The 26563-nt window shown below is 41.8% G+C and overlaps 21 non-coding genes across 21 annotated transcripts; 9 read left to right on the top strand and 12 right to left on the bottom strand.

Annotated features, from left to right (window-relative positions):
• The first annotated feature begins 10109 nt into the window (after positions 1-10109).
• On the top strand, positions 10110-10204 carry trnar-ucu (transfer RNA arginine (anticodon UCU)). The gene is given in 2 exon segments: positions 10110-10149; positions 10169-10204. It is a non-coding gene; the product is annotated as a tRNA-Arg (tRNA).
• A 138-nt stretch (positions 10205-10342) lies between these two features.
• trnag-ucc (transfer RNA glycine (anticodon UCC)) lies at positions 10343-10414 on the top strand. Its single transcript has one exon. It is a non-coding gene; the product is annotated as a tRNA-Gly (tRNA).
• Positions 10415-10989: 575 nt separating this feature from the next.
• On the top strand, positions 10990-11061 carry trnag-ucc (transfer RNA glycine (anticodon UCC)). The gene has a single exon. It is a non-coding gene; the product is annotated as a tRNA-Gly (tRNA).
• A 92-nt stretch (positions 11062-11153) lies between these two features.
• trnar-ucu (transfer RNA arginine (anticodon UCU)) lies at positions 11154-11245 on the top strand. Its single transcript is given in 2 exon segments — positions 11154-11190; positions 11210-11245. It is a non-coding gene; the product is annotated as a tRNA-Arg (tRNA).
• Positions 11246-11306: 61 nt separating this feature from the next.
• Positions 11307-11378, top strand: trnag-ucc (transfer RNA glycine (anticodon UCC)). The gene has a single exon. It is a non-coding gene; the product is annotated as a tRNA-Gly (tRNA).
• A 92-nt stretch (positions 11379-11470) lies between these two features.
• Positions 11471-11562, top strand: trnar-ucu (transfer RNA arginine (anticodon UCU)). Its single transcript is given in 2 exon segments — positions 11471-11507; positions 11527-11562. It is a non-coding gene; the product is annotated as a tRNA-Arg (tRNA).
• A 146-nt stretch (positions 11563-11708) lies between these two features.
• trnag-ucc (transfer RNA glycine (anticodon UCC)) lies at positions 11709-11780 on the top strand. The gene has a single exon. It is a non-coding gene; the product is annotated as a tRNA-Gly (tRNA).
• A 92-nt stretch (positions 11781-11872) lies between these two features.
• Positions 11873-11964, top strand: trnar-ucu (transfer RNA arginine (anticodon UCU)). Its single transcript is given in 2 exon segments — positions 11873-11909; positions 11929-11964. It is a non-coding gene; the product is annotated as a tRNA-Arg (tRNA).
• A 9512-nt stretch (positions 11965-21476) lies between these two features.
• trnag-ucc (transfer RNA glycine (anticodon UCC)) lies at positions 21477-21548 on the top strand. Its single transcript has one exon. It is a non-coding gene; the product is annotated as a tRNA-Gly (tRNA).
• Positions 21549-22203: 655 nt separating this feature from the next.
• trnag-ucc (transfer RNA glycine (anticodon UCC)) lies at positions 22204-22275 on the bottom strand. Its single transcript has one exon. It is a non-coding gene; the product is annotated as a tRNA-Gly (tRNA).
• A 257-nt stretch (positions 22276-22532) lies between these two features.
• trnag-ucc (transfer RNA glycine (anticodon UCC)) lies at positions 22533-22604 on the bottom strand. The gene has a single exon. It is a non-coding gene; the product is annotated as a tRNA-Gly (tRNA).
• A 2108-nt stretch (positions 22605-24712) lies between these two features.
• On the bottom strand, positions 24713-24804 carry trnar-ucu (transfer RNA arginine (anticodon UCU)). Its single transcript is given in 2 exon segments — positions 24713-24748; positions 24768-24804. It is a non-coding gene; the product is annotated as a tRNA-Arg (tRNA).
• A 92-nt stretch (positions 24805-24896) lies between these two features.
• trnag-ucc (transfer RNA glycine (anticodon UCC)) lies at positions 24897-24968 on the bottom strand. The gene has a single exon. It is a non-coding gene; the product is annotated as a tRNA-Gly (tRNA).
• A 146-nt stretch (positions 24969-25114) lies between these two features.
• On the bottom strand, positions 25115-25206 carry trnar-ucu (transfer RNA arginine (anticodon UCU)). Its single transcript is given in 2 exon segments — positions 25115-25150; positions 25170-25206. It is a non-coding gene; the product is annotated as a tRNA-Arg (tRNA).
• A 92-nt stretch (positions 25207-25298) lies between these two features.
• Positions 25299-25370, bottom strand: trnag-ucc (transfer RNA glycine (anticodon UCC)). The gene has a single exon. It is a non-coding gene; the product is annotated as a tRNA-Gly (tRNA).
• Positions 25371-25523: 153 nt separating this feature from the next.
• On the bottom strand, positions 25524-25615 carry trnar-ucu (transfer RNA arginine (anticodon UCU)). The gene is given in 2 exon segments: positions 25524-25559; positions 25579-25615. It is a non-coding gene; the product is annotated as a tRNA-Arg (tRNA).
• Positions 25616-25707: 92 nt separating this feature from the next.
• On the bottom strand, positions 25708-25779 carry trnag-ucc (transfer RNA glycine (anticodon UCC)). Its single transcript has one exon. It is a non-coding gene; the product is annotated as a tRNA-Gly (tRNA).
• Positions 25780-25840: 61 nt separating this feature from the next.
• trnar-ucu (transfer RNA arginine (anticodon UCU)) lies at positions 25841-25932 on the bottom strand. Its single transcript is given in 2 exon segments — positions 25841-25876; positions 25896-25932. It is a non-coding gene; the product is annotated as a tRNA-Arg (tRNA).
• Positions 25933-26024: 92 nt separating this feature from the next.
• On the bottom strand, positions 26025-26096 carry trnag-ucc (transfer RNA glycine (anticodon UCC)). Its single transcript has one exon. It is a non-coding gene; the product is annotated as a tRNA-Gly (tRNA).
• A 153-nt stretch (positions 26097-26249) lies between these two features.
• Positions 26250-26341, bottom strand: trnar-ucu (transfer RNA arginine (anticodon UCU)). The gene is given in 2 exon segments: positions 26250-26285; positions 26305-26341. It is a non-coding gene; the product is annotated as a tRNA-Arg (tRNA).
• A 92-nt stretch (positions 26342-26433) lies between these two features.
• On the bottom strand, positions 26434-26505 carry trnag-ucc (transfer RNA glycine (anticodon UCC)). The gene has a single exon. It is a non-coding gene; the product is annotated as a tRNA-Gly (tRNA).
• Between the last annotated feature and the right edge of the window lie 58 nt (positions 26506-26563).

The raw sequence follows: 26563 nt of genomic DNA, 5'->3' as shown, positions 1-26563 counted from the left end.
ACCAAAGATTAGTTGAATAAAAACGGTGCAGCAAAACGCATCACAAAAATCAAACAATAATTACTGGCATATTTTCTTTATCGTCTCTAAAAAAAACGACTGATATCACTGCAATTTCATGAAAAAATGGGGCATATTTAGATATAAAGAGCACTATTGTTTTTGTTATGAGCGTAGTTACGGAGGAATTCAGATTCCATGTGAAGGCACCACTCTTCGAAGCTTTCACAGTCATAACAACCGTCTGAGGGTAAACATAACTACCTAACGCCCCCTGAAAAAATGCATTTGACACCCTTGGGCTAAGCAGTGAGACAAAATAATCTACTGTAAAATTTTACTTGACTTCCCCCTCCTTGCTGAAACACTTTGCTGGAGGAGGGTGGGGGGGTAACTGATAATGTAAGAGGAGAGGACTGATGGAGTGACAGATTCTGTCCCTTTGTTGTAAATCTCTCTCTCTTTATTCAGGAGTCAGGAAGCCCGCAAGCTCAAATAATTTATGTCTGACTGTGTCCCCCCCCCAAACACACTTGTACTCGTTTGGACACTATTGCCTGTCTGAGACTTGAGAATCACTAAACTTTTAAGACCTGGCTTCACTTTTAGGTGTGACCAATCATTCTCCAAAGTGGATGTCACATGACTCTAATGATATTATGGCGTCAACACTGCCGCATATTGAATGGGACCTTTTTTCCATGATGACTGGAATCTGGCTTATTGAGTTACAGATGTGTGTAAAATACATTTTCATGCCTCCAGCAGCATGAATGGAAGCCATTAACGACTAATAAAGCTGTCTTGTGTATCTGCGACATATGGTTCGGCTACTAGACGCACAAAGTGGGCAACGAGTATCACATGAGTTAAGGTTTTAAACGTACTGGCCGCTAGATTACATGAAAAGAACTAAATAACCTCAAACTTTCATTTTCATCTTTTATATTAGTGTCTGACAATGTTCTCAAAGCAACCACCCCAATACACATAACGTCACAAGTACATCCAATGGCAAAAACTCTTAAGTTCACTGCTATTTAAATAAAAAAATAAGTAAATACTCGTGTGTGTGTATGTGTGTGAGAGACAATGACAAGATAGATATAGATAGGAAGACTTTTACTTAGTTTGACTTCAAAAACTTGCTAGATGGCTCATTGGAGATATCAAAAAATGATTACAATTTGCGCACTTTGCAAAGCCAAATTAAAATACTAAATTATTGAAATATACCATATGTTGAAAATCTTTTGCAATTAATTATATATATATATACTTATTATTTTTTTATTTCATTTATTTATTTATTTTTTTATTCATTAATTATAACCCTGGCGTGAGAGTGTTCCAGCAGTGTATATGAATCATTAGTTGTGTGTGTGTGTTTTCAGGGAATGTTTCATTAGAATATGAGAGCACTTCAGTTGAGTGTAATTATGTCATATTTCCTCATATTTCACAGCCCACTGAATACAGAAAGTACATGGACACAAAAGCACGTCGTTTGCGTTTGTTTGCCTTTTCACTGTTGTCAGGACAACAAGACAGCTTAACCTGCCCTCAGACTTTAAACTAGAGCTCGCTATAACAGCCATGTAACGTGTTGCCGTGCCCTGAGTGGGGGTCACACTGAGGTGCAGAGTACGCAAGGTAACAGATAACACATGTCAGGAAAGGAAAGAGGAACAAGGGAACATAAAGAGTGACACGGTGGAAAGAGTGCCACAAAAGAAGCGCCAACACAAAGATTTTGACATAGCTGGGCAGGAATGTGCCGGCAGGTAGTGCACAGGGGCCCAGGAAGTAAGCAACAATGCAATAGCGGCGCGTGTGGGTGTGTGTGTGTGTGTGTGTGTGTGTATGTGCGTGTGCACACAGGAGGTGGGGGTTGTATTGGTTTACCTGCAATCACTTACCTGCTCAGCACGACACTCACGCAGGGAGGCGGCCTCAAACAGAGCCGCATCAATGGCGGCCATTCACAAAATGCACTGGAATGTGTGTGTTTGTGTGAATGTGTGTGTATAATCGCGTGTATAAGTGTGTGTGTTCATTGTAATTGCTCCGACATTTCCTTTCTTTCACTTCAGCTTTTTACACCAAGTACCACCTCAAAAAATATTTAGCTCTCCAAGTGACGATGTGATAACCGTTTAAGTAAGAGCTATTTGAACAAGAGTCGGGCAGCAACACAGGTAGACAGACAATCTAACAAAACTTTTAGACATTCTTTAATCTCGTTGCTGTGGCTCTTTCAGTAGTCTTGGTGTGTCACTAAAATGGGTCACACCGAATTAATCAGAATGCATAAACCTGCTGAATTATTGACATTTTATTTAATAGTTATTACCATATTTTAATGATGAAGTTCAATATTACGCCGCTTTCCCCGTTTAAAAACACAATTTTTTTCACGGAAGAAATTAAGCTATGCCAGTTTGACAGTTTGAACATTTAATTCAAAGATGCTTCATGTATCACTAGTGCTATTATTTTTTCCCCAGCCATCTTTGAATTGCCCAAGAGCTTTTTATATACAGTAAAAAAAGAAATAATAAGAACATAATTGACTGATGCAAAGCTGCGCTTTCATTAGACTCCATCATATTACATTAGTATGACGTTTTGGCACACCACCAAAGAGATAATTGTGTTAATGTTAGTGGTTACACGCTATTTAGACATTGAGGTCACGATGACTAGCTTAAATTAGAGGGCACAAAGGATCCAATGACAACACTTCCTCGCAGCACAATAATGAGCCTTTGAATCTGTTTGTTCCACGAAATCAACACAAAGTAGGGGATTTCTACACAACATATCTTCTTTTTAACAGAAAAAAAAATGCCCCTTATTATTTCATATTCGCCTACAGTATGTTGCTGTTTTGAACAGTAATTGTCTTTCGTGTTTAATTTGGCATTAAACTTCATCTGCCAGTGGTATTAAAGAGGAATTAAACTTGTCTAAACTTTTTTCTCTTCTTTATCAGATATATTTTACTTAAATCTATGTCCAGAGCTGGGCACTTGACCCTTTTTTGAAAGTCAGTCCCCCGCCTTCCGGCCTCGACTCTCCGGCCTCATTCCTAAAAATGAGACGGACTGCCCAGCTCTAATACATTACTTACATTTTTGTGAATAACCACTTTTAGGTATTTTCAGTCTTGTGAGAGTATACATTTTCAAAGATGTGACAACCAACCACAGCCCTTTTTATCTAGTAACTAAACCAGATGGAGTTGGGAAATATTCAGCATTGAAAAGCTGCATATCGCAGATCCGCAAATCTAGACCCTCCCGAAATCATGTGCAAATGCTAATTATGTAAGCGTCATAGAATTACAGTGCCAACTCGCTAGCATTAATGGTGCGTGGCTTGCTAGCAAGATGCTAGCGGCAAGTGCCCGCTAGGTTGCAACAGCTGGTGGACTCCTTGGGCCGTTTAATAGTTGAAAATTGATATACCATTCGATGCCGTTCCTGCTGATCATTTTTTAATAGCCATGCTTATTCAGGCGTTTTTTTATTAGCAGGCAAAAAAACACTACTGTAGTTTTGACACCGCTTCCAGAGGACAAAATCCCTCAACATGGCAGAACCCTGAGAGTGAGTAATTAATTCTGTTTCGTTTATTTTCCACGAATGCAACATGAATCAGAGTTAACTTGTTTTGGCAAGTTCTGGCACAGTCAACCTATTATTGAAAAAGAAAATGGATTTCCCCTTGAAAAAAGTTGAAGCTTCTTTTTTTGAAGAATTTTTCACTATCCCAACGTGCTACTAACCGTACCACCATACAGCACTTGTATCAAACATTTATGCTACAGTATTTTATTACGTCACTTATTGGCGTTGACCCAGTTTTTACAGTTATCTTGGCGCGTGTTGAGACACGTCGTTATATCACTGAATCAAGTTCGAGTGAGATGCAAAGCCGAGACGACGCAAGTGTCAACAATGCGGCAGATGTTTGAGTGTAACCTAACACGAGACTCGCGAGTGACACAAGACGCGGGTCACTGGGAGCAAACCATGTGACCCTGCGCTGCAGCTGGGGAACATGCTGTGTGGGTGAGTGTAATTTTGGTACGTTGAATGTGTGTTGCCAGCATGTGACACTTGATAGCGGAGTGGACATATTTGTGGCACGGAGATAACACTTGTGAGATGATTCCCACGCTGAATGATGCAAGGTGATATGATGAGGGAGCTCTCATATCAGATGCCATCTTTTCATCTTGTAAATCATCACACACCAGCAGTTGTTGGCACTTAGCTCGAGGATAAGTCACTTCAAACCGTGAGATTTATACACATAGCCGCACTTGAACTGACCCGCGTCGCTTGTGTGTCTTCTGTCATGGGATTAGATATACGATTAGATTTTTTTTACCGATATACGCCACCACAATGGATTTGAAAAAATAAAATCAACATGTGATCTAACACTACACTTTGAATTTTAGGGCTTTACGATAGTAGTAGTTTGGACTTTGGATATAATGTAATTGTACTTGTACATTTTTATATGAAAGACTTAAAAGTTGCATCAAAGAACATTTTTTTTCATTAGAATGAAATGACACTACAATGCTAATAAAGTGAAAGGTTTCGAGCTAAAAGTCATAGTTTAAGAACAATGCATCCATGATGTAAAGGTAAGTAAAGCTGAGTGAAAAGTCCTAAAAGATTTTTTTTTTTTTTTAAATTAAGTACAAATGTTACAAGAGCAAAGATGTATAAATAGAGAAAACGAGTAGGGCCCAACCATGCGAATAAATATTGACTAAAATTAGTCATGATCTTAACAAAATAATAAATAAAATAAAATAAAAATAATAAAGACATTTTTACTGCATGAACAAAGTGGTATTATTACAAATAATACAAAGTCGTAATTTTAAGTTAAATAACTTCATGAATTTACAAAAAAACGTTTGTTTCCAAGCAAAAATCTGAGAACACACTGTCGTCCGAATGATACGGGAATAAAGCAAAGAAGAAATTCAGTTTACTGGAGACGACTCCCACACGAATACCTCCTAGTCAGTGGCTTATCTCTTGCATGGAATCGCTAAAACACACATTTGTGAACTGACATTGATCACACACACGCCACGCACACCCACGCAGTCACAGTCAAAGTTCATTTGCATCACAACACAACACATCTGTGGTCATTCAAGTGCGTGCGTCATGTTGTGTCGTGGGCTTAAAGTGTGTTTTCATTAGCTCTTATCAGTGTGTGTGTGCGCGTGTGTGTGCATGTACATGTTCAAGTAAAACGCTCTGTTCTGTTGATAAATTGAGGCCAAAGTAATCCCTTTAAACTTTTAAAAACATACCATGACGTCACTAATGAGTTACTCACAATCTGAACTCAAGTCTTTTTTAATCACAAATATTTCGCGCAGAAACGCAACCCGATGGCACTTAAATGAAAGTCAATTCATGACTTTTTCTAGTCATTTTCTTTTTACCGCCTCATCTGTCCTGATTTCCTCAATTCTCCACTATCACGTCTTTCACGAAAATGGGAAGTTACAGGAGTTATAACTAAAGTCGTAACAGAAAGAGAAAGTGTTCATATTTTATAATGATTAATTCATAATTTTACGATAATGAAGTTAATACAAGGAAATTGTGTCATTTTACAGAAGAATGGCACGATAATCAAGTTGCAATGTTTGAGAAATGAGATTTGAGGCCATTCTCTTAAATGAACACGCATGATATTTAATTTTCCAAGAAAAAGTTAAAATTTGAGAATAATGCAGTCAAGTTTACAAAAACAATCTCGTAGTATTTTCGATAACAAAAAAGTAATAATTTTACAAATATCACGTCATAGAAAACAAAGTTATAATTTCACGCGAACAAAGTCAGATATAAAACGGAAAAAATATTCCAAGAATAAAGTCTTGTCAAAAGTCTATGTACCTGTAAAAAGCTTATGGACCTATCACTACAGGAAATACTAGAAATAGAAATGAGCTTTATTCCAGGGACAAATGTGCACAATTGCGGCATACAGTTAGCTAGCTAGCTAGCTAGCTAGCTACAGTATGTCACGTCTAGCCTGAAAATAAATAAATAAATACGGATAGTCCGCTGTCGTCGCGGGTTTAGCGCAATGACAAATGTGCCAGTATTGTTTGCATGGAAAGATATTAGTTATGTGTTAGAAATAAAATCAACCAAATTGGTGTAAAACAGTATGTCTCCAACCCACATTGAGTCAGCTGAATTCCATCATGTTACAAAAGAGTTGGGTGTTCAAAAAAGAAAAAAACGGGGTCGCATTGTTCTCTCTACAGACCCTTGAGTGTCAGACTAATACTCTGATGACAACACTTCTTTAACTCATCACATTTTTTTCACTCACATGAGCCTCAGCTAACTTCAACTCAGCCAGCAGAGCAGCAAGACCAAGCTAGCAACAACATTCCACTTTCAATCAAATATGACAGCATCTATTCCAGATATTAGAATGTCGACTCTCAAGTGACATTCAGTCATGCAGGTGGCGTGTTTTGCATGAGTCATCTCATATGGATGACGCTATGTTCAGCGTGGAGATTGGTTGTATCCATAGCTGGGTCCATTTCTGTCCCCCTTCTGACATTTAAACTAATCCAATAACAAAATTACAGAAAGATGTCCTGAGACAAAATGTAACTGTAGCTGTTGCAAAGGTGATTCAACAACAACTTATAGATCCACTATTACAGATAAAATAAATTTTTAATCTGAATTTTTTTTTTTTCTTGGATGCTTTTATTAATGTCCGTTTCAATGCCCAAAATTCAATTGAATCTATTAGAAGAAAAAAAAACAGTCACCTGAATGCACTGGCCAGGAATCAAACCCAAATCTACTTTTGGAAGGGAGCGTAGCTAACCACCACACCACCAGGCAACTTCTGACATAACGCTTTTAGTACTTCACAGTTTGTTTGTTTGAATTTCTCCAGCAATGCAACCAATTATTCCTCAGGACTGAATATGTAAATTCCAAACAAACAATCTTCGTGTATCAGTTCTCTTCCACCATCTGGTACTCAAACTTTTGCTCACAAGTCAAAGCGTTTACAATGACAACTTTACAAAATTCGACCAAACAAGTGAGGAGCAAAGACAATATATTTGTGATAGATAGCAATTAGAAAGTGATAAATTGTTCAGCCCTGAACTACATTCTACAAATCGCCGCATTTCAAATGCAATGTCTACAATGCAATGGAGTGCCACAGTCGCCGATTTGGACCGTTTGGGTGATGAACTACCCTAAGGGTCTTTTGTGCACTCAGGAAAATAGCACGTAAACACTGCCACAGCTGCTGAGTGTAACCTTGTGCTGATAACTGATTGGTGCACAGAGGAGAGCGGAGTCATGCAACTGAATACTCACACCGACACTCATGTCTGGAGTGTTACAATAGATGGACTCGTGTTTATCTGTAAAAGTGATTGATGGGCACTACTGCCGCTTGTCTTGTCTAATCCAGTCTTCAGCCCCATCAACCGAACTTTGACATAGATCCAATGCAAGTGTAGCAGACTGACGTCAAATGGATCACCACTAACTCCCTCAAACGCCAGCATGTCGACACACAATCGCACCAATGGGCCCACCGCACAACGCTCATTCACGTACACACGAAAAAAAAAACACTCGCTCGCACAGAGAGCCGGCTTGTTTCTCGAGCGCCAACCCCGAGACGCCGCGCTTCTACATTTCAAAGGCCGAGGTCAGACAGGCGCGCATTGACCAGGAAGTTACGCAGTAATGAGGCCAATTAGGAGGCTGCGGCCAGGAGGGTATTCCGTTTCTCTCATTCTTCGCCTACTTCGCCAGGATAAAGCCTCACTTTGTCCTCGTAAAACCATCCGCAAAAATGTTAGAAGAAATAAACGCATTCTCCTTGGATTTTTGCTGCCGCCCTCAAACCCACCACACGAGGGAAAAATCTATTCATACCACAGATCTCAGACTCGGGTGCTCAAGGGGCGCAATCCTGCATGTTTTAGATGTTTTCCTCCTCCTTGAGTCATCTTTGATGGACGAGGGAGGAATCTAAAACACGCAAATACACATTAATACTCTTGTCCACTTCAACCTGTGAATGTATAAAAGAGTTGTGCACCATAGTGTTGGAATTTCTAACTTTAAATGTACCAAAGGTTTACCAAAATAGTTTGAATTAATTATCTGACTCCATTAATGGTTAACCAAACACGACCTACATTCATCCAACAATTATGCGCGCTCGTTTTTGAGAGAAAGATGACCAGGAAGCCGGCAACTTCCCACGGGAGCGGATTTATTCCTAACAGGAGATCTAATACAAAGCCTGGGGCTCGGTTCCTACCATTACAGCTCTGCGCGTCCCTGTACCCAACAGAGGACGACGCCCCCCCGAGTTGCCCAGGATCATTTATACATTTCAGCAAACAAAGCAAAGATATCCTACTATTCTACTATTGGCTATGTGTCATCTGCAGTTAACTTTAGCTTTCTCTTAGTGGACGTCTTCTGCCCGCAGGATGACGTGTGGGCTCTTCCCATGTGCGCGCGCCAAGGCATTTGTTCGTGCGCTCAACTGCCCATGAGCCACTGGATCTGTTATTTCGCTCTCACGGCCGACCGTCTGACCATCTCACACAACAGCACCTGGATGTCCTTGATGTCTGGAACTTTTCCACGTCAGCTCACCCAGTTCTCAGACGTGCGGCTCGTCCTGCTCAAAACATCTGCCACCTATGCACTTCACACAGCCTGCCCTGACCTTTTATTGTACATTGAATTAAAGCACAATCAGTAAATATCTTTATTGCATTAAACTGAATACATGTAACTTGTAGTCAATCGTATAAAATCCTTTAATAGTTTGGATTTACTGAAATCAAATGTGAGCTTACATGATCACCTCCACAAAATCAAAAAGAACGTGCCGGTCGATTATCCACTTAAACCAGCTGAAGCGGACTAGAGCATGAATGCTCACCCGAACCTCAACTGGTTATATTTCGGACATTTGGCGACGCTAATCTTTTGCTACGTGTGAGTTGGCAACCAGGCATGAATGTTTACACCTCCCACCCGCACACGGGTATCAACAGTACGTTCTTTGACGGTGTTAAAATTAACAGCGCTGTTCAGGGCAGCAGTTCAACAGATGGTAGTGCAACAAAATTAGCGTCTTACCAACGACTTGGTGTCACGGATGCCTGTTGTCACTCGTGCGGTCCACTACGTGGGCGTCCACTAACGCTTACAGCCAATTCATGAAGTTGCCGCGAGTCTGCATCGATTTAGGATAAACTCCTCCTCGATGAACCTTGGCGGTGGTCTTGGATGGTGCGCATCGCGGAGAATCATCGTTGTGCATTACGGACGATATGTCTCACCTGCAACATAATGTACAATAGGTAACAGTAAAAAAAGGTAACATTTGTTCAAATCCACTACATTCTGACAACTTGTTCAACCAGTCCCCCGAACCTGACTTTAGAATCAATTCAACCTTTGGTCACGTGACCTGTTCCTACTGTATTGGTGGTAGAGTGGTCAGCATAGCTGCCTTCCAAGCAGTTGATCTGGGTTCGTTTCCTGGCCAGCGTACTTTAAGCTCCAATCACCCCAGGTTTCTATTTGCAAACTAAAATGGCGAATGATAACTGCGCATTACCTTCGCCTCTGTGGCACAATGAAATATGCATTGAATTTCTGTCCGTTAATGCGCATAGTACCTTAAAGGTGGTGGGTTGGAGTCCCACACGAGTATTTATGTTGTAGAGCATATTGACAAAATGTCCATGGGTAACATTTGCTCAAATCCACTCCATTCTGCAAACTTGAGAGGAACCTCTTGCCTATAACCTGACTTTTGAATCAATTCAACCCTTGGTCAAGAACGTCTCGCGTCCGGCGATGGTGGTGGAGTGGTTACCATAGCTACCTTCCAAGCGGTTGATCCAAGTTCAATTCCTGGCCAGAGCACTGCTTCGACCTCAGTTCTTTAAACTTAGATCTTATTGCATTTTTTTGAGCATGCGCGTGAATATTGGATAGCTAGTATGAAGAGTGACTAAGTGGATTATGGGCTCTGTGTTGGCGCAACGGATAGCGCATTGGACTTCTAGCCAGTGGCACTCTAAGCAATTCAAAGGTTGCGGGTTCGAGTCCCGCCGGAGTCTTGTTTTTGAAGAGCATTTTGACAAAATGTACATGAGTAACATTTGCTAATTCCACTGCTTTCTGGAAATTTCAGAGCAACCTCAATGAGACAACCTGATATTTCGAATCAACTGTTTGTCAAGAGGAGGCTTCCTGTAGCGTTGGTGGTATAGTGGTTAGCATAGCTGCCTTCCAAGCAGTTGACCTGGGTTCGATTTCCAGCCATCGCATTTAATTCAGAGTAGACCTCCCCACATTTCTATTTACTAATCTTTGTGGATATTGGTCGTCAAGAATGAAGAGATATATGAGCCGCTTTATGTGGGGCTCAGTGGCACAATGGTTGGTGTGTAGGACTTCTAGCCAGTAGCAGTCAAACTCGTTCTAAGATTGTGGGTTCGAGTCTCATCTTATAGTTGTCGAGCACCTTGACAAAATTACGTGAGTAACATTTACTTAAATCCACTGCATTCTCGAAACTTGAGTGGCACCTCTCCAGTTGTCTCCTTAGCTATAACTTGACATTTGAATCACTTCAGCCTTAAATCACATGCTCAGCGTTGGTGGTATAGTGGTGAGCAACGGATAGCGCATTGGACTTCTAGCAATTGATACTCAATGCAATTCAAAGGTTGTGGGTTCGAGTCCCACCAGAGTCATCTTGTTGTAGAGCATTATGACAAAATGTACGCGAGTAACATTTGCTCAGTCCTCTGAATTCAAATTAAGAGCAACCTGTACAATTTTTATGACAACCTGATATTTTGAATCACGTCCACCGTTTGTCAAGGTAAGCATTCCTGTAGCGTTGGTGGTATAGCGGTTAGCATAGCTGCCTTCCAAGCAGTTGACCCGGGTTCGACTCCCGGCCAACGCATTCCTTTAAGCTCAGACGCTCCCCCAGCGTTGTACCTTGCTTGCGGATATTGGCCATCTAGAATTAAGAGTGATATGTTGAAGTTCCAGTGAGGCTCTGTGGCGCAACGGATAGCGCATTGGACTTCTAGCCATTGACACTCCAAGCAATTCAAAGGTTGTGGGTTCGAGTCCCGCCAGAGTCATCTTATTGTAGTAACTTGACATCTGACATTTCGACCCTTAATCAAGCCGTTCACTTGTGCAGCGTTGGTGGTGTAGTGGTTAGCATGGCTGCCTTCCAAGCAGTTGACCCGGGTTCAACTCCCGGCCAACGCAGACCTTTAAGATCAGACGTTCCTCCGATTTTGTACCATTTGTGTGGATATCAGACATCTAAAATGAAGAGTGATGTGTTGCATTTCGGGTTGGGCTCTGTGGCGCAACGGATAGCGCATTGGACTTCTAGCAATTGATACTCAAAGCAATTCAAAGGTTGTGGGTTCGAGTCCCACCAGAGTCATCTTGTTGTAGAGCATTATTACAAAATGTACGCGAGTAACCTTTGCTCAGTCCTCTGAATTCAAATTAAGAGCAACCTGTACAATTTTTATGACAACCTGATATTTTGAATCACGTCGACCGTTTGTCCAGGTCTGCATTCCTGTAGCGCTGGTGGTATAGTGGTTAGCATAGCTGCCTTCCAAGCAGTTGACCCGGGTTCGACTCCCGGCCAACGCAGTCCTTTAAGATCAGACGTTCCTCCGATTTTGTACCATTTGTGTGGATATCAGACATCTAAAATGAAGAGTGATGTGTTGCATTTCGGGTTGGGCTCTGTGGCGCAACGGATAGCGCATTGGACTTCTAGCAATTGATACTCAAAGTAATTCAAAGGTTGTAGGTTCGAGTCCCACCAGAGTCATCTTGTTGTAGAGCATTATGACAAAATGTACGCGAGTAACATTTGCTCAGTCCTCTGAATTCAAATTAAGAGCACCATGTACAATTTTTATGACCTGATATTTTGAATCACGTCCACCGTTTGTCAAGGTCAGCATTCCTGTATTGCTGGTGGTATAGTGGTTAGCATAGCTGCCTTCCAAGCAGTTGACCCGGGTTCGACTCCCGGCCAACGCATTTCTTTAAGCTCCGACGATTCCTCTATTTTGTACCTGGTGTGTGGATATTGGCCATCTAGAATTAAGAGTGGTATGTTGAAGTTCAAGTGACGCTCTGTGGCGCAACGGATAGCGCATTGGACTTCTAGCCATTGACACTCCAAGCAATTCTAAGGTTGTGGGTTCGAGTCCCCCCAGAGTCGTCTTGTTGTAGTAACTTGACATCTGACATTTCGACCCTTAATCAAGCCGTTCACTCGTGCAGCGTCGATGGTGTAGTGCTTAGCATGGCTATCTTCCAAGCAGTTGACCCGGGTTCGACTCTCGGCCAACGCATTTCTTTAAGTTCAGACGATATATATCCATATATAATAATATATATATAATAATATTCCATATTAGCTTTTGTTCCGGTACTTATGATCACCTAAAAATACAATGTTCTGTTACAAATAATGCGATCAACTATGTTGTTTATCAGATCCAATTGTAAATATCTGGTCATAAGAGCTGAACTGTTGTTATCTTATCTCATAATCATTATTTCAAACCCAAATGTTTTCAGTTCACATAAAGCTGCTGCAATGTTTTTGGAGGAGATCTGCTGGATGTCCAAGTTAATGTCTCCTCTGCTTTCAATCAAGAGAATTATCATCAGAAGGCTTCCTAAGATTGTCCCTTTCACTTCGACTTGATTGTGCGTAAATGTGTAAATGTCTTCCCACCAATCGTTCCAACTTCTCCACCCTAACCCACAACCCAAGAAAATCATGGCTAAATGCCCTGTAAAACATTTAGTCACCATTTTAGTCAAGATAATGGCATTTGTGGTTCATGCATTGGCAGTCATTGGTTGACCTAATTAGTCGTCAGCGTTTTGTGAAACTATGTCTCCAACGCAACTATTATAGTCCACCCTTTTACAAGTTTTTCACATAATCACTGAGCCAATTGGGTTATGTTCCAATCAACACTGGTTTGTCTGTATAGTTTGATACAGAAGCAACTGAATTTCGTTTGGGCAAAAAAATAAATTAAATCCATGAAATCATGTATTTGCATTGGATTCTTCAACAAATCAGCTTTAACCTCTTTCCACTCTAATTCTAAACACGGTTGTTGAATTCCGTCATCCACGCCCATGATCCCATGCCTTTACGTAACTTCAGAGAACTATTTCGGGGATGACGGTGCCTTGACTCAGCGATTGAGCAGCTTCATAATCAGTTTGGACGATTAAGAGTCGCTGAGTGATTCCTGCTGCTCCCCCTCAGATAATTGCCAGCATGATGACTGCGGCACTGCTTGCTGGGTAGGATTACATAGCGATATTAACTATGCTAGTCAGCTCCGTTGGGTGGGAAGGGATCCGACACGTAGACTGTGCTCCACTTTGTGCATTGTCTTTGAGATTAATTGTTGCCCAAGCCCTTGTAATGCGATGTAACATGTCTGGGGCTGTGATTAAGAGACACCTACACCGAGGCTTACCCTGTGAATTTCTTATTTATGACCTAAAACAGCTTAAAAAATAAAAATAAATAAATAAATAAATAAAAGGCAATTTTATAACACTCTCAAGTATTTTAAGTCGAGGAACCCGCATTAATGTGATTTCAAAACATCAACCACACAAAACATTTTAAAAACAGCGCTAGACTGAGGAAAGCGGAGCAGCACAACAGGGAGAGAAAGCAGATTGCTCGGAGGGCAATTGAACAACACTACCATGGCATTTACTGCAAAAACAAGAATAGATTATGGACAAAGTAGCACGCGGATCAATTTATTGACCTGACCACAGAAGGCATAAAGCAGTGCTAGCTACATAGAGGCAGGGGAGTCGCAAAACGAACGATCTGAACAATCTGACCATAGCCATTCATCGGATGAGTAAAGCAGTGCGAGATAGCCTGAAGAGTTGTTAGCAAAGCAACTATGCAATTTGACCAGAGCAATTCAGTTGGCGCTAAAAGCAGCATGAGACACACTAAAGCAGACAGGAACAGGAAAACGTGGTGGCAAAAATGTAGCTCGTGGACAACTGGCACTTTTTCTTTCAATCATGGCTCTAATAAGATGAATGCGATGATTAGCTCGCTAGCTAGAAACTCCTCAGTCTAGCTAGTTGTTCAATCTGTGTTTTCCTAAAATGGTTGGTAGTTATTGTTGGTAAAAGCCAAACACATCACGTTTACTGTCTTACTAGCTAAGGAAAAAAAAACAGAAAGCCTGTCTGGCATGCTACATTATGGTGCAGCGAGCAGGATTATGTTGTAATAAGATTATGCAAACGCCCCCTACAGTGAAGTCTCATTATGGAGAGGACCAATCAAGTCAGCTGTGCCTCTTTGAACATTCGCCCCCGCCCCAAACAACATCTGTCCAAATCTTTTTTAGGTCCTATCAGTTGTTGACTCTTTCATTTTTTTCGCAAAAGTCTTAGTATATGATTGGTATCTTAGTTAAATAATCGTATGCCAAATTACGCCACCAGCCCTCCAAAGAGATTTAGCTATTCAACGCTAATTAGTTTAGCTTGATTATGCAGTGCGGGGTGAGCCAAAAATAGGTACAGTAGACACATTTTTAATTGTCTTATTTTAAGGAGGAATGAAGGGAAGGATGAGGAAGGAGAAGGAGACAGAAGGATGGAATTAAGGGAGGAAATGAATATGACTCTTGACATGTTACGTATCTGTTCAAAGCTAATGAATGACTCTCCCATCAACACGTTATTCATAATCACATTAAAATTATCAATGTGAAACGTTCCAAGTCATTTTATGGCAAATTAAAAGTTAAGCTAATTGCTTGCCAAAGCGACTTAGCTGTTCAGTGCTAATTAGCAACAGAAGGATTTTTACGTTGTTAGATTTTCACATTTTCTGATTGCTCTAACAATAAAACAAATAATGACTACTTTTCAGATGTGGAACATTTCAAATAATTCTAAGACGCTGGACATTTTAGCTTGCTGTTTTACTAGACTTAGCTGACCAACGCTAAATAGCTAAGGCAGGAAGCAAGCTAACATGAGATGCCGGAAACGTTATTGATATTATCACTTCACTTACGCTTTACACTTTGACACCGTAATTCAAATCATAGAAATGCATTCAGAGCGTCTGAGACGTCACTTTTGCGTTATCAAGCTTGTTTTATTTCATCACGTGTCATCTTAAAATAGAACATGAGCTGATGTAAATGTTTATTGTGGAAGAACAGGTCATTTGACAATGAAGGGCAATTACTTCTATTTATAAATGTGTTGCCAGATTTTAAGAGGTTTATTATTGAGGAAACTGCCAACGGAATATTTCCGTAGTTACGCCGCTGACGGATATCAGCGGTGACTTCAAGGAGTTTCCAAAACACCTTCCCAGCTTTTATAGCGCCATTCATGTCACATGTTTTATGTTTATCTCACTCTAACATAGAGAAGGCGGGTGTCATTTCCACTCCCGAAGCTCCTTTAGATCACGTTATCTTTTCATTATCTCCAGGTTTGGCATATGGTCGGAACTCTCGTCTATTGAGGTCGGAGTTAATACATAACTTGACTTATGTCACAATCGAGCCTTGTCGTTTTGAAGGTCCTGTGGACATTAACCACATGCTCTGAGCTTTTTGATAAGGAAAGTTTGCAAAGCTCAAGTCGTCCCAGACTGTACACTAATTGGTTTCGGTGTTATGAGACAAGTCGTATGCGGGGACATGAAAAATAAACTGATTAATGGCAAAATACTGAAATAATTTTCATCAAAATGACTACAATTTTTAAAAGAATAGTTGGATTTAGTAATTCTCCCATTTTTATATAACACAAATTAAAACATATACATTAGATACCAGAAGAACAGCAGAAGAGTAATATGTTCACAAGATTAAAGTCGTAATTTTATGACAGTAAAACTCTAAGAAATTTATTTATTTTGAATAAAGCAGATTAAAGAAATAGTTGCATTCTGTATTTTTAAGATGAAAGCCCCAATTTTACGAGAATGAAGTCATTTACTTTTGCAAGAATAAATCTTTTTCGGTGGAAGAAGTTGCATATTTTAAAGCCCTTACTTTATGGGAATAAAGTTTTTTGATAAAAAGAAAAAGAAAAAAAAAGTTAAAAAAAAATATAAACTCTTGAGAAAAAAAATCACAAATTAAAAAAAAAGTGTATGACCATGATTAAAAGAATAACTTTACAAGAATAAAGTTGTGAGGGTAAGTGGGTTTTCTTTTGGGAGAAAGAAAAATCTCAATTAAAACCCAAATTTACAAGAGTAGAGTGGGGGGGCAAGTTTCAAGATAAAAAAGGGGTACATTTTCTGGAGAAGACTGATTGAGAAGATTGAAGCATTTATTTTATGAGAATATAGCTTTGAGAAAAAAATAGTCACATGTACTCGAGATTTAAAAAATTGGGGGGGGTCGATAATTCTAATTGTAAAAAATGTTGTGTACCACTTCCTATTTATTTAAAATAATACAATATTATATAACAATCCCTTTGCAAACAAATGTGCCTGCTTTCCTCAGCTAGTTTGAAGTATGTCATTTGCCTTCACTGAAATCCGACCTTCACAATCTGGGACATATTTACTTTGCATGACTTTTAACTTTATTTCTTCCTCTGCTCTTTATTTCTTCATTCCTTTCTTTTCCTTTATCAGTTCATTTTGCTCCCTCGCTCTGTGTGATTGCAGGCAGCCTGCGGTGCTTTCATCTCTTATATGGAGCAGATAAGCCTGACAAAGGACGCTGTCTGCGTGTGTTTTTTTGTACTCTGGCACACACACACACACACACACACGCATACACACCTCATAATACTTCAAGTTGTTCCCCTTTGGACACATCAGATAGTGCGAGGGCCTCCCTTGTCCCATTGTCAACAAACATCTGTGTTAAATCAGAGTGTAAGTAGATGACGTCGGAATCAGCGGATGGGTTTGGAGTTTGTCAATAAAACTGAAAACATACGCAGACACATGCACAGATGGTCCAAAGTACTCCTTGTTGTCAGCAAGGAAAACACCAGCAGCAGAGGACCAACCATATACTTCCTAACCGGATACATGTCAAAAAAAGTCTTAAATATGGGCAATATGTGCAGACATGCAAAATACTTGACATTTTCATTATACATTTCGCGCATTTATAAAAGATACACTACCTTAATTAACCCAACAGCAAAGGGTTTGATGCAAACAACTAAATAAACACATCGTGGGATTTTTTTTTTCAGTGCAAAGGGCTCAGTTGCATATTATTTTATTTTATGATATTTATTTATTTATTTTCACAAAAATCGAGTAACTCAAATATGTTTGTCCAGCATGTCATTACAAATCCGTCCCAAAATATTAGTCCAACACACCTTGTAGAACAGGGCAGTATAAGATTTGGTGATATGCACAGCTAAGCCATCTAGTGCTGAATGGCGATATTGCACCACAAAACTACTTTTTTCAATTAAAAAAAAAGTAGGAGTGGGAGCGAATTTCAATTTAAAAGCAAAACATGTTTACCTGATTTAACATGATAACATGATTATTTGCACTTGTTCAATGTGTACTTTGTTACTTACCACCAGTCACTGACAGTCTGTTTTTTTTTTAAATAACTGCTACTGAATTGCATGTTTTCACATAATCGTAATCGAGACACTTTTTTTTTTTTTTTAAATATGATTTGTAACTAAATTGCCTTTTCTCACGTCTTTGACACTTTATCTCACAATGACGCATTCAAGCCTCAAACTGATAAATGTTAATGAGCGGTCGCGCTCTGAAGTGTTCAATTCCATCACGGCTTGTTTGCTCAGACTAAGTGGATCAGCGTGAGTTGCTGGCCGCCGACCAGAACACATGTTGAGTGGATTCACAGTGATGGGAAACAGAGGCGCATGTGTCCAGACTTTCTCCGCGTGGGACTGCGAAGAGTGCACCCACAAACACGCGACATCTGGATCCACACCGATGACTCTGCGTGTATGCGTGTGTTCGGAGATGTTTATGTAAGCCCGACCCGGTCGTCACAAAACGCAGTGCCCAAAGTTCTTATTATAGAGAACCTTTTTCATCGATCGTCGCAACCCACATAACTTTGCTGCTCATCCCACAAATGCATGTTCCATACAAAGATGGTACCATTTAAAATACAAATAATCAGTTTTTCCAACGGTTATAAGATTTATGGCTGAGAAGTATTGATACAACAAAGAATGTTAATGGCTTTTTGTGCTGTTTATATTGTTTTTACATAAATAGTGGATATTTTATGTGGATTTATTTTATATATTTATGTCATTTTGTTTTTGCATCTATTTACACACACGCACTCTACATTTGCTATATGACAAGTCAACATCTTTAGTCACCAACTGCACTCAGCACTATCTGTTACTGACTGTTCCCGTTCATTCGCAACAGAACGTTCTGTAACTTGTGCTTCTTCACTCTTGGCAGTCTCTTCTCCCCTTTTGAGTGGCGCACACCCACGCTAAACTCCCTTTCTTCACGCTCTCCCCTGCTGCCCTTTCTCCCCCCGTCTTAATATGCGCATTCACGTTCACAATGCGAGTCCACCAACAGTGACTTGTTCTTCAGGCCCTGAGCCAGAAGAATGACATCTTGCATCTTCTCTTTCTTGCTTTTCAGTTAGAAAGATGTAAGTGACTTTTATGCATCATTGGGTGAATTATAGTAGCATACGTAGTTGTGACGTAACTGGATCTATTAGCTTTTGCATTGGTAGAAGTACCACATGGTACTATCTCGAGTACCTGTTGAGCTGCAAGTTCAAGTGTTCCATGTTGATAAATTCAGCCTAATATGGAATTGGGCGCTTCAATATAAATGCGTAATTCCCACTAGTCACCTGTGGTGTTGCCTCTCGAAACTCCTTTTGCAAAGTACTATCCATCTTCCACAGACAGTTGCACTTCCACACACACTTCCGCCAGAGTCCAGTGGAGCCACAGGTCTTTTATTGCAAACGGAGCTCACACTGGGGTTTTGTTTGTCCACTCAGGCCGAAAAAGCTGAGCTGCCCTCAATGCGTGATTGCAGACTAATCCCACAGTAAGACAACAACACCGACTACAATCTCCCTTTGACCATGTGCTGCAGCGCACAGCAGGTGAGAGGCCTAAAAAGGGGCTCCATCATTGCCCCCCACCCCCGCGCCCAAATCATCTTCTGTTAACCAGAGGATAAAACTGCTTCCATTTTTAGTGTTTAATTGCGGAAGCCATTACCGTGATGTGCAGCAACACAGTGGCCCTAACTAGAGCTAAACTACCCACTGTGACCTCATCACCTCAGCCCCCCGCCGCCCGAGCAAGCTTTGAAACCTGAGAAAGCTCTCCTGACCTTTGGCATTCTGCCTCCCACCTCTCATGGTAAGAAGAACCCCACCCGCTCCTTGTTTCTTCCCCCATTTCGGACAGGATGTGACCTATGAGGAGTGCTCTGTTGGAGGGCCTTGACCCCAGACACTGTCCAGACTACGTGTCTGGACCCACCGAGGCCTGCCGGGCTGACATCAAGACCTGATAACAAGATGTATGAGGACTCAGTTCAAAACCGTCTTATATTCTCTATCAAAATAAAATGGTGGGAATTTCACAATCATTTCTTTGGACATGGCCACCTTTTTTGCCACCTATGCAAGATTCTTCCCAATGGCCTTTTCAAATCTTCGGCAACTCCCTGCACTCATTTGGCGTCTTGGTGATTTGGGTTATTACCTTCTAGACATTGTCTTTCCTCTGGATGTCCATTTTTTTTTTACCTGTAAAATGTGTCCTTGCGAGCCAGTCACTCAGTCCGCATACATTAATCCTCCCCCAGTGACTTGGGTGTCTGTTTAAGTCCCGCCTCCCTGGTCATCTTGATTGAGAGTGATATTCATTCGGAACATGTGCCGTTTTTGATATTCATTTCTGCACATACTTTAAAATGACAAAAATGAAATAGAAATAGAAATAGAAATAGAAATCTCTTTATTGTCATTGTACTCAAGTGTGCAACGAGATTAGAGGGCTCCCCTCTCCAGTGCAATACAACAATAATACAGACAAATATATAAATTAGATAAATAAATAAGACAGTGCAATGGAATTCAGTACTGAATAGGGCATATAGAAACACATCACAATGCTGTTTTGCAAGGTTAGGGTGGTCTCGTGTGTGTCTTCTATATTATCCGTTATATTAGACATTAGAAGCTACGCAAGATGACGCAGAGCAGTTCTGCACCACTGCAAACTACGAACACAACGACGCACATTTCTTTTCACTTGTTCTCATCTCACAGCCTTTGTTCTTGACATTCTCAATGTGTCCAGTCACTCCCACTAAAGTTGACAAGCAAATGTCTTTCATTTGCCATTACCAATATTCTCTGAGGAGTTCCAAAGCTTCTGATGACGGTCCTTTTCAGCTTTCCCTGTTCAAGCTTTTTTTTTCTTTTGTGGGTCTACAGGACATCCGCCAACAAAACGTCAGTAAAGCTGAGTCGTTAAGATCGCCAGAAAGAACGCCAGGTGGGTGGGACAGAGGAACGAGGTCATGACGTCCGCTGTGAGTCAGCTCCAAAGCTGCTTTTCAACTCCGCCAGAATGAGAACAAAGAACTGCTGCACAAACTTTTAATAACTAATTAAACCACTCAATTTGTGTTTTGTCATGGACAACAACAACAACACACAAACAGCATTACGACGTTCGCAGTATAAAATGTTCTCATTAAATAAGTGTTAGAGTTAAACAAGCTCGAACAATGGACCACTTAATTACTTTCTGTTATTGCAGCATTATAGCCTCTCTTGTCAAAATGGAAATATTAATCCTTCCATGAGTGCTTATTAATTGACACATGCTGGTCACTGTGTGATTATCTTGTTCCCATAACAACAAGACACACCAAAACAATAGATATTTGATGGAAAGAGCGCGGACATGTTACGATTGTAGTGCACACAAATGTACTGCCAGAAACTTTGTAAGGGTGCACTGCTAAGGTTGTTGGCTCACGTCCCACCAGCCATCATACGACCAGCTGTAGCAGTGTTATGCCTCCATGGTGCACGCAATGGATGAAGATTTTCTGACTTGTAATAATTAACAGTGGGAGACGTTCAAAGGTTCAGGTTTCAAGGCCCTACAGTTTTCATCTCATGGTGAAGCAGTTTGAAACTAATTTCTATTGATTCAAGACGTCTGATGTTTTCATGCCCCACCGGTACCGGTTCAGCCTACCAAACCTGCAATCTTTTATTCACTTAAACATTATTATTAACAGATCCTCTCGTGGCGTTGGTGGTGTAGTGGTTAGCATAGCTGCCTTCCAAGCAGCTGATCTGGGTTCAATTCCCGGCTGATGCAATTCTTCTTATGGGTTCTCCAATATGTCAACTTCTGATGTGTTTCAATCAGTAACCTTTCACACTGCATTTTTGTTTTCTTGATGTCCACGCCTGGGCTCTCGGGTGCAAGCTCGACTACATTTGGAAATGGTTCCTGCGCCGTCTAACAGGAACTAGCATAGCTGCTTTCCCCCCTACTTGCTGTGTTGCTGTTAGCACTCTGCTAACTCCACGCCGAAATAAAAACCTGAGGGGACTTGAGCTGATCTGAATTTGAAGAAACCGAGTTCAACTGCTTGGAAGGCTGTTATGCTAACCTCTATACCACCAGCGCTGCCGGTGAATGGTGACCAAAAGTTGAAGTGATTAAAAAGTCATGTTATAGGGAAACAAAGACTGGTTCAAGAATCCCTCTCAAGTTGACAGAAACCAGAGCATTCAAGCCAAGGTTACTCATGTACATTTTGTCAATGTGCTCAAGATGACTCTGGTGGGACTCAAAACCACAACATTTGTATTACTTGGAGTGCGCATGAACGGCTAGAAGTCCAATGCACGTTCCATTGCGCCACAGAGCCGAAGGTGACGTGCCACATTTCACTTCATTTTAGCTCACCAATATCGACACGAAAGATTCGCAAACACTAACCCGGGGAGATTTGATCTTAAAGAAATGCGCTGGCCGGGAATCGAACCCGGATCAACTGCTTGGAAGGCAGCAATGCTAACCATTTCACCACCAGCGCTGTATGCGCAACTCTCATGACCAAGGGTTAAATTGATTAAAAAGTCAGGTTATATGGTGAGATGGGTTTAAGAGGTTTCAGGTTCACAGATTGCAGGGGAATTAGGCAAATGTTACTCATGTACAGTTTGTCAAAATGCTTCAGTGTAAGCTGCCTCTGGTGGTCCATTTAGCCCCAGAGCCTGAATTGGTATCTAAGACATATTACTCTTCATTATATACGGCCAATATCCACATGGGGATTTCAGTATCAATTATTGCGCTGGCCGGGAATCGAACCCAGTTCAACTGCTTGGAAGGCAGTTATGCTAACCACTACACCACCAGCGCTGTATGTACCTCCTTCTTGACCCACGGTGCAATTGATTCAAAAGTCATCTTAGAGGGAAGGAGATACTGGTTTGAAGTAAACAGACACAAGTGCATTTAAGCAAATGTTACTCATATTTGGTGACACAGTGGTTGCAACATGCTCAACCAGGAATCTAGCCAGGGCCAATTGCTTGGAAGGCTCTAGTATGCTATGCTAACTACTAAATCACAACGATTGAGTTCCTCCAATGGCACCGCAAAGTACAATGTTATATACAGTGCACCACAGAGCCCGCGATCCACACGCAATATTCGATAATTTGAGTTTGAGTTAAAAGGACTGTGTTGGCTGGGAATCGAACACAGGTCAACTGCTTGGAAGGAAGCCATGCTCACCACTATACCACCAACACTGTACACGAGGCCTGCTCGACCAAGGGTTTAAGTGATACAAATGTCAAGTTAGAATTAGAATTAGAAATCCCTTTATTGTCATTGTACTCAAGTGTGCAACGAGATTAGAGGGCTCCAGTGCAATACAACAATAATACAGACAAATATATAAATTAGATAAATAAATAAGAGAGTGCAATGGAATTTAGTACTGAATAGGGTATATAAAAACACATCACGATGCTGTTCTGCAAGGTAAGGGTGTTCTCGTGTGTGTGTGAGAGTTCAGAATGGAGATGGCTCTCGGAAAGAAACTGTTTCTCAGTCTATTGGTCCTCGATTTGATGCATCTGTAGCGCCTGCCAGAGGGCAACAGGTCGAACAGGTGTGAGTTTGGGTGGGTATTGTCTTTGACGATGTTGAGAGCCCTTCTGAGGCACCGGGCGGTGTAGATGTCCGACAGTGAGGGGAGAGGCCAGCCAATAATCCTTTGCGCTGTTTTGACTGTCCTCTGGAGCCTCACTCTGTCCGCCTCAGTGCAGCCGCTGTACCAGGTGGAGACACAGTACGTCAGCAGGCTCTCGATGGACGAGTGGTAGAAGGCTAGCAGCAGCTTCCTGTCCAGGTTGAATTTCCTGAGGACTCTCAGGAAGTGCAGACGCTGGTGGACCTTCTTTACCACTGCTGTGGTGTTGTGAGTCCAAGAAAGGTCGTCGGAGATCTGTACTCCCAGGAACTTGAACGTGTGGACCCTCTCCACACACACGCCTTCGATGCAGAGGGGGGGCGGCACCGTCTTGTTCCTCCTGAAGTCGACGACAATCTCCTTTGTTTTTGCAGTGTTAAGGTGCAGTCTGTTGTCCTTGCACCAAGCTGTCAGTCTCTTTACCTCCTCTCTGTAGGCTTCCGAGATCAGACCGACCACTGTCGTGTCGTCAGCAAACTTGACGATGGTGTTGTTGCCATGGGCCGGGCTGCAGTCGTAGGTGTAGAGGGCGTACAGGAGAGGGCTCAGCACGCATCCTTGAGGGGAACCGGTGCTCAGCATGCGGGTGGAGGACGTGTAGGGGCCGAGCAACACAGTCTGGGGTCTGTTGGTCAGAAAGTCCTTAATCCAGATGCGTGTGAGGGCAGGGAGGCCGAGAATGTCCAGTTTGGCGACGAGGATGTCTGGGATGATCGTGTTGAATGCCGAGCTGTAGTCCACAAAGAGCATCCTTGCATAGCTCTGCTGTTGTTCCAGGTGGCCCAGCACAACATGCAGAGCAGTGTCGATGGCGTCCTCAGTGGATCTGTTAGCCCGGTATGCAAACTGGTAGGGGTCCAGAGTTACTCATGTAATTTTGTCAAAATGCTGTTCAACAAGATGACTCCGGTGGGCTAGGAGTCCAATGCGCTATCCGTTGCGCCACAGAGCCTCACTAGGACTTCAACATATCACTCTTCATTCTAGATGGCCACTATCACCACGCAGGTTACAAAATTGATGGAGGGTCTAACCTCAACGAAATGCGCCAGCCGGGAGTCGAACCCGGGTGAACTGCTTGGAAGGGAACCATGCTAACCACTATATCACCAACGCTACAGGAAATCTGCACTTAACAAACGGTTGATGTGATTCAAAATATCAGGTTGTCACAAAACCTGCAGAGGTTGCTCTAAAGTTTCGAGAATGCAGTGGATTTCAGTAAATCTTACTCATGTACATTTTGTCAAAATGCTGTTCAACAAGATGACTCTGGTGGGACTCGAACCCACAACCTTTGAATTGCTTTGAGTATCAATTGCTAGAAGTCCAATGCGCTATCCGTTGCGCCACAGAGCCCAAACCTAAATGCAACACATCACTCTTCATTTTAGATGTCTGATATCCACACAAATGGTACAAAATCGGAGGAACGTCTGATCTTAAAGGACTGCGTTGGCCGGGAGTCGAACCCGGGTCAACTGCTTGGAAGGCAGCTATGCTAACCACTATACCACCAGCGCTACAGGAATGCTGACCTTGACAAACGGTGGACGTGATTCAAAATATCAGGTTGTCATAATAATTGTACATGTTGCTCTTAATTTGAATTCAGAGGACTGAGCAAATGTTACTCGCGTACTTTTTGTCACAATGCTCTACAACAAGATGACTCTGGTGGGACTCGAACCCACAACCTTTGAATTGCTGTGAGTATCAATTGCTAGAAGTCCAATGCGCTATCCGTTGCGCCACAGAGCCCAACCCGAAATGCAACACATCACTCTTCATTTTAGATGTCTGATATCCACACAAATGGTACAAAATCGGAGGAACGTCTGATCTTAAAGGACTGCGTTGGCCGGGAGTCGAACCCAGGTCAACTGCTTGGAAGGCAGCTATGCTAACCGCTATACCACCAACGCTACAGGAATGCTGCCCTTGATAAACGGTGGACGTGATTCAAAATATCAGGTTGTCATAAAAATTGTACAGGTTGCTCTTAATTTGAATTCAGAATGCAGTGGACTTAGCAAATGTTACTCGAGTTCATTTTGTCATAATGCTCTACAACAAGATGACTCTGGTGGGACTCGAAACCACAACCTTTGAATTGCTTTGAGTATCAATTGCTAGAAGTCCAATGCGCTATCCGTTGCGCCACAGAGCCCAACCCAAAATGCAACACATCACTCTTCATTTTAGATGTCTGATATCCACACAAATGGTACAAAATCGGACGAACGTCTGATCTTAAAGGACTGCGTTGGCCGGGAGTCGAACCCGGGTCAACTGCTTGGAAGGCAGCCATGCTAACCACTACACCACCGACGCTGCACGAGTGAACGGCTTGATTAAGGGTCGAAATGTCAGATGTCAAGTTACTACAATAAGATGACTCTGGTGGGACTCGAACCCACAACCTTTGAATTGCTTGGAGTGTCAATGGCTAGAAGTCCAATGCGCTATCCGTTGCGCCACAGAGCCTCACTTGAACTTCAACATATTACTCTTAATTCTAGATGGCCAATATCCGCAAGCAAGGTACAACGCTGGGGGAGCGTCTGAGCTTAAAGGAATGCGTTGGCCGGGAGTCGAACCCGGGTCAACTGCTTGGAAGGCAGCTATGCTAACCGCTATACCACCAACGCTACAGGAATGCTGACCTTGACAAACGGTGGACGTGATTCAAAATATCAGGTTGTCATAAAAATTGTACAGGTTGCTCTTAATTTGAATTCAGAATGCAGTGGACTTAGCAAATGTTACTCGAGTTCATTTTGTCATAATGCTCTACAACAAGATGACTCTGGTGGGACTCGAACCCACAACCTTTGAATTGCTTGGAGTGTCAATTGCTAGAAGTCCAATGCGCTATCCGTTGCGCCACAGAGCCCAACCCAAAATGCAACACATCACTCTTCATTTTAGATGTCTGATATCCACACAAATGGTACAAAATCGGACGAACGTCTGATCTTAAAGGACTGCGTTGGCCGGGAGTGGAACCCGGGTCAACTGCTTGGAAGGCAGCCATGCTAACCACTACACCACCGACGCTGCACGAGTGAACGGCTTGATTAAGGGTCGAAATGTCAGATGTCAAGTTACTACAATA

This window comes from Idiotropiscis lumnitzeri, chromosome 7 (genome assembly GCF_059441095.1).
Source record: "Idiotropiscis lumnitzeri isolate Australia: NSW breed Sydney's pygmy pipehorse chromosome 7, RoL_Ilum_1.0, whole genome shotgun sequence".
Lineage (NCBI taxonomy): Eukaryota > Metazoa > Chordata > Actinopteri > Syngnathiformes > Syngnathidae > Idiotropiscis > Idiotropiscis lumnitzeri.
Note: the sequence above shows the minus strand (reverse complement) of the source record. Positions and strands in the feature narration are given on the sequence as shown.